This window comes from Rousettus aegyptiacus, unplaced genomic scaffold (assembly GCF_014176215.1).
Source record: "Rousettus aegyptiacus isolate mRouAeg1 unplaced genomic scaffold, mRouAeg1.p scaffold_m13_p_5, whole genome shotgun sequence".
Classification (NCBI taxonomy): domain Eukaryota; kingdom Metazoa; phylum Chordata; class Mammalia; order Chiroptera; family Pteropodidae; genus Rousettus; species Rousettus aegyptiacus.
In genome coordinates this window covers 59953866-59961240 of record NW_023416308.1, presented here as the reverse complement: position 1 = coordinate 59961240, position 7375 = coordinate 59953866, and positions in this window count along the sequence as shown.

Here is a 7375-nt window from a genome sequence, read left to right as displayed (position 1 = left end):
TGCTGCTGTGTTGAAGGAAATCACAAGGTGATGTAAAGAAAACATCGTATAAAATGCCTTTTATTCATTTTGAGAGGTACTTGGGAATGATTTATGAAAGAAATATCTGAATTCCTGCAGCCGTTTTTAAACCTTCATCTTGTATTAGTAAAATCTATATTACAAAAAAGATAATTTGAAATGATATAAAGTAATAAGAATGCAGATATGTGTATATATACATATATATACATATCTATATATACATATAGATATTTATATATACATCTCTCTCTATATATATCGTAGCTACCTTTTGTAACATAAAGTTTTGTTGTATATGGGAAATATATTATTATCCGTGGGATGTGAATATATATATATTATATATATTACATACCTGTTATTAGTTCCAGCTATTAGTTTGACTATTGAAGCATCCAATTTAGGATAATCCAGACTAAGTCAAACTTACATAAAGTCATTTTAATAGAAACAAAAGTTGAATGCAGTAATTATGTGTGCTTTTGGTGTTTGTTGATTTCTATCTGAACTCCATTTTTCCTAATGCTCCACTTTCCTTCCAGATACACTCCAGGCTTCTCAGATTACCTTCTCACACCTATTCTATCTACCCCATCATTATTTCCAGTTCCATTTATTAATTTTCAGATAATCTTCTTAACTATACCCTAAAATAACTTGACACATGCCACGTTTGTTATTTAGAATGTTGATGCATGTAATATATTTGGCCAAGTGCTTCAAGGAAAGTCAGTAATTTCCTTTAACAAAAAATTTCACAAGCCTCATCTTGACTAGAAGTGGCTAGCAGTTTGGTTGGTTATTCTATGGGCAAGGGGGAAATGATTTTCTAGCTGCATCGACAATTCAGAAAATAAAAAGAGGAACTTTTAATAGAAGCTGAATGGCCCAGTCCATATGAGTTCCTGATACCCTGGCGGATCTGTCCAATTACTAATAAAGGTGGTCTTAAAAACCCTTTCAAAGAAAAATCCACACCATATGAAATGAAGAAAAAAAAAAAGCAAAATCTATAAAGAAATGGTCACTTAGGAGCCATGCAGTACACACAAGAGCTCGAGTCAGGAACACACCACTCCAGCTCAGTGGGTACGCCAAGACTCAGGCCGTCAATCACAGCTGCACAGACTTCATATGTACCAGCTCAGGACTCCAAGGGTGCTGTCGACACAGACAAACTTGATAATGCAGTGTCCATGTCGAGGCTCTCTGGGAGACATAGCTTAGCTGAAGACAGTGGGCTTCTGACTTGGGACTGCTGATTACTGACCCATTATGTCACCGCAGAGTGTAGTGGGTGCAGGAACTCCCTCACAAGGGGAGGGGAGGAGAAAGGCCAAACACACATCGTTACCTACTGCATCAGTGGGACTGGCTTTAGAAGGAAAGGAATGTAAACAGAACTTAGAGACAGAAATGCTGAAAGCAATTCTTTTAAAAATAACACTTCTGAATTCAAAATCAACCCATCCAAAGATAAATATATTTTAAAATTTGTTTTTTGTGAGCTAATCAATTGACTGAATTGGAAAGTTAAATTCTGAAATTGTGCAAAACCAATTACTTCTGCAAATGGGCCTCCTATGTATAGCAATATATTTCCCGTATATAACAAAACTTTCTGTTACGAAGAGTAGCTGTGAAAAAGCTTGTTTTTATCACAGTGATGCCTATGGCTGCACAGCAAATGAAGATTATATAGTTATTATTTAGAAGTGAAGCTCTCCCCCTACTGGACACAAGTAGAAATTTAAACAAAATGATAAAATCTTAAATATATTTTAGTTATCTTTAATGTTTAAATCATGAAATTAAAAAAAAAAAAGTGGAGCAATAGCTGCTTAACTGATTGGTCATATAAGATTTAGTATGGTAGAAAGATTTACATTAAAGTCAAGGCTTTTTAGGCTATTGTAAGGGTTGAGATGTAAAGTCATTATAGGGTTTTAAGTTGCAGGGTCTCTCAACCTTGGCACTACAGACATTTTTAGGCTAGATGATTCTTTGTTGTGCAGAACCATTCTGTACATTGTAGGATGTTTAGCAGAATCCCTGGCCTCTACCCAGTTGATGTTGGTAGCAACTCTCCCCAACCCTTCCCCCATACCCCCTCCAGTCATGATGATCAAAAATGTCTCCAGACATTGATTGCCAACGAATCCAGTTTAGAACCACTGGAATAGAGAGATGACTTAATATGACATCTTTTAACCAGATCACTCTCTGTCTCTCTCTTGAGAATAGCCTACAAGCAACAGAGATACCCATTAGGAATGGAGATGGTGAAAAGTGGTCAAAGTCTGGGTATATTTTGAACTTAGAGCTGACAGAAATTTTGAAAGAACAGATATGTAGTGTGTGTGAGATAGAGTGGGAAAGGGAGAGAGGGAGAAGAGGAGAGAGAGAGGGAGGGAGAAAGGGAGAGAGGAAAGAAGGGCGAGCGAGCCACCAAGGATGACATTAAGGATTTTAGCCTGAACAAGTAAAACTGAGTTACCATTAATTGAGACAGGAAGACAGTAAGAGGAGCTGGCTTGAAATTTGTTTGGACTTGCGGGTGCAAATCAGAAGCACACAGTTGTGGACATGTTACCCTTGAGAGGCTTTTCAATACCCAAATGGTGATGATATACAGTCTGGGAATCAGGAGAGAGGTCTAGGCTATTGTTCTGAGGTTGGGAGTCATTATCTTATAGATAGTATTTAATGAGCACATCTAGGAAGTGAATATATACATATAAAGAGGCACAAGGACTGAGCCCTGAGCCACTCCAACTCTCCGATGTAAGGGATATGAGAAGGAACTCACAAAGGAAACTGATAAGCACAAGTAAAGTTGGAGAAAAACAAGCAGGTGTGATGTCCTGGAAGTCAGGAGCCTTTGCACATATTTTTTTCTCTTTACATGAAATGGTCTCATCTTAGTTAACTCCCTTCTTAATGTTATCATTTGTGAAGATCTGTAATTTATCATACTTTTTGCAATAATTCATTTACCTGGCTGTCTCTTTCAGATTGTGAGCTCCTGAAAATGAAGATCTACATCTTTGCAACAACTAGTACAATAACTGGCACATATTACACGTGTTCATTTGATATGAAGATTTAATAGGAAATTCACCCCTCTGAAATGAAATTACCTGTAAAATTAGATAACTCACTGAGGTTCTCAACTAGTTCAAAATAACTCAGAAAGAATTCAAATAACAGAGATGTTCACATTATTTGGCCTCGCCAAGGACTTTCAGCCATCAACATCTGCTATGAAAGGGATACTATCCTTCCCTTGACTTCAACCCAAGTGTCTCAGTTTTTATTTTATGTTTTGGGACTCTTGATAAAATTTTATTTGATTAAAGAAAATTAGTTCCATGGTTAATAAGTATGAAACCATTAATCAATCCCAATGTTCTGTTGTCATCAGACCTGTCAGAGACGTGCTTGAAACCTGAAAAAGCAGTTAGGCTTCATGTTATCTTTAAAGGGTTTTGTTGATTAAATAAATGAGACAATTGCCTAATCATATTGTAAATCTACTGTGTGCCAGAATTTGTAAAATACTTTGTTTATTAGTACTTTATCTTATTTAACAGTCATTTAAAACTCTATAAATTGTTAAGGACACATAAGGAAACTGAGACTCAGAGATATTACTAAATAGACCCCCAGAACACCTAGCTAGCAAATGACAAAGCTGGATTTGAAACCAGATTTGACTCCAAAAATAATGGTCTCAAATACTAGGCTCTGGCGCCTCCTATGTATGGTTATGAAATTACTACAAATGGTATTGTATAATGTAGCAGTTGCTTTTGTTAAAGTGAAGGGAAAAGAATAAATGAAAAGAATCAAAATTACATTGTGGTATCATCATAGCCATTACTCACAGATGATGTTGGAAGAAAATGTAATAAACAGAAGCATGAATACCTCCTGGTGGCAGAATTGGCAAAACTGTTGGTCTTTTCCACCAATGGTTTTAATATTATTCTACTGTTTTAATATTGTCTCTATTTTGTTTTCGGGGAGTTCTTATTGTTTAAGGTGAGTTATAATTTGGCATAATAATGGTGGTGGTGATGGTGTTAGTTTTTATTATTAAAAAAAAAAATCAAACTTACACAAAGCTGAATTGAATAGTATAATAAACTTTCATATAACAATTAGTCAGTTCCAATAATTAACCCATAGCCAACCCTGTTTCATTTATATTCCCATCCATCTCTCTCCCTATATTATTTTGAGGCAAATACCAAACATCATGACATTTTATGTTAAGTATTTCAGTAGTTGTCTTTAGGATTCTTTAAAAAAATTAAACATCTTTGCAATACAAATATCAAATCGTTAGTTCTACACCTGAAACTAATAGGTTCTATGTCAACTACATCACAATAAAAAATTAAACGTAGTTGAAATACCATTATCACACCTATGCAGTTAACAATAATTCCTTAATATCATTAAACAACAAGTCAATATTCAAATTTCTGGTTGTGTCATAAATGATATATATATATTTTAAGTTTGATTCAAGATCCAAATCGGGTCCACACATTGTGATTGGTTACCTCCTAAGTACCTCTCACTCTATAGGTTCCCCTCCATCACTTTTGTTTCTCCTTTGCAACTTATTAATGAAAGAATCATGCCAACTGCATCCCTTCAGTGTCATTCAACATGATCTTCTGTCTTATTTCTTGTAATTTGGTTGATGCTTGAGCAGATTTAGCTCTGATTCTTTTTGGCAAAACTACTCCCTGGGTGTTAGTGTTCCTCCATCAGAAAGCATGTGATGTTAAGACTGTGTCTCTTTTAAAAGTTTGACAATACTTTTCATTTCCATTAATTCATTAGAAGTTGCAAAATGGTGATATTGCAATTCCACCATTTCTTTTTCACTTACTAACTGGAATGCATTTTTAAGAGAAACTATCCCTCACCTACTACTTACTTACCCAGAGGTACAGTTTGTATGGGCACAGTAGGAGATACCGAATTTATATTCATTTGCCAATTTTCAAAATGAGTTAACTAGCATCATCCAATGGTGAGCAATTAGTTCTTTGTTTTTTGTATCATGTGTCTGTCTACTTTGTTTCCTTTTGGACTCATGTATTTCATCATATTCAATGTTTCGACTATTGCAGTTATTATTTTCTATACTGCTGTTCGAATTGCGCGATCTTCAAGTGGCTCATAAGTCCTTTTGGGAGCATACTAAATATTCCTTGATAGCTTCCTTGCTATCTTACATGACAAGATGTTGCAGGCTCAACCCATACTTTTTCTGATGAATATGTCTATTTTTCTTAAAATATCTTAAATTTATACTGAAAATTCTAATTAAAAACAGGACTACACAGATTTTACTAAACATATGTATCTCCTCTCTCTTTTGCTAAGAATCCCAGTCCTAAGCAACAAATGGAATGATAGAATTAGAGTATCACATTAGAATATCACATGTGGAATAAGGCAATATTCGCTTGCCTTATCCACCAGTATTTTATCCCCATACGACAATCTCAGAATAACAATACTAAAACTGCCACTAACAATATGATTATTGTCAACAGTGCAAGATGATTTTTGCAGTTCTTTTTTACTATGGATACATCCCATTAGGAAGGTGCAAATTATTGCATTTTGTGGCATGCTATCAACTGTATGTGTTTTTGGGTACAATTGTTTCATTTTTTAAAAAATCGTTTTATTTTATAATTTTGTAAAAGTATGTAAATGATTCCAAAGTAAAATCAACCAAACATGGTATATACAAAGAACTCTAGCTTCTAACATTGTCCCCTCCGACCTATTTCCACTCCTCTTCCCTATTGGTAACTGTTTTTCAAATTACAGTTAAACTTCAATTTTTTAAAAAAATATAGGTAGATACTTGTGTGCGCGCGCGCGTGTAACCCTACCTCTCTTAAACAGTAATTACACCTCTAGTTTGCTTCTTAGTTAACAATGTATCATAGCGGTACCTGAGTTATTTTTTACAGCTACATAGTGTCCATTTTATCTATGTACTATAATTTTTTTTAACTAATCCCTTAGTGATTTCACTTGTTTTCTAATTTTTGCCATTACAAATAATTTTGCAATAGCATTGTTTATATGCCTTTTCATTTTTTAAGTATTTGGGATAGATTTCTATAAATTGGGATTGCTAGGTTAAAGCATAAATGCATATGTAGTTTTGCTGGTTATTAACAAAACTTACCTCCATAGAGACTAACTTGCAATGACCATCAGGAATGTATGACTCATTCCTCAAAATCTTGTCAATAGAATGTGTTCTCAGATATGTAATTTCGCCAGCCTATAGGTGAGAAATGATAACTCTACATACTTTTAATCTTTTGAGTGAAGTTGAGAATCTTCACATGGTTAAGAATCATTTTCACTTTTTCAATGAACTATCTATTTCTCTGGCCCAGTTTTCTAAAGTTGTTGGTCTCTTTATTCTCTATTTTAGAAACAAATCAATCTTTATAGTTAAAATATAAAATATACCCTGACTCTCTAATCATAAAACTCAGATTATATTTTTCTTGAGAAGAGGTGACTAGAACTATGTATTCCAAATGCAGTCATAATGGCATTAAACGTGAGAGAAAAACCTTGGGCTTAAGTCATCTACCATGTGCTCGTCAATTCAAAACCAAATTCTGCACTTCACACATTACAGCCTTGTTAAAAACTGAGGTTTTCCTTTAATCATGAACTTGTCATATACAATTGACTTTTCTCATTATCCTCAACCTCTCAGCTATGGCTGATACGACTACACACATACATCTTCCTTAAAATCGAGTTTTATTTGAGTGGTAGACTGCCTAGGTACAAGGCACTTAAACCAAGTTACCCCAAATTCTTTTTGGAAAATGGTATGACTTTTTAATAAAAGTCCAAATTTAAAGTCACTTAAATCTTTCCTGCTCTACTTACTTGGCTATAAAATAAAGCAGTTGAAGAAAATGATCCCTACATTTTCTAGTCTTCTAATATAAAATTATCTGGTCTTATATCCTTTTCAAAAACCCAGTGGACTCTACCCAAACTCTCTTTAAAATGGGGCTCTAAATAATTTTTCCAAATTCTTCCCCAAATGTTTTCCATTTATTATCCCTTAAACCTTCTTATGGTTTTGTTGTTGTTGAATACCACGGTTTCTCTCACTGTAGGCTCTGGACCAGAAGTATCAGTGTTATCTAGGAGCCTAGAAATGTAAATTCTTGGGCCCTATCCCAGCCCTATGAACTCAGTAAACTGAGGTTGACCTGGCAACATGTGTATAACAAGCACTACCTCCTTCCCCGCACCCAATGCAGACCCCAGTGAT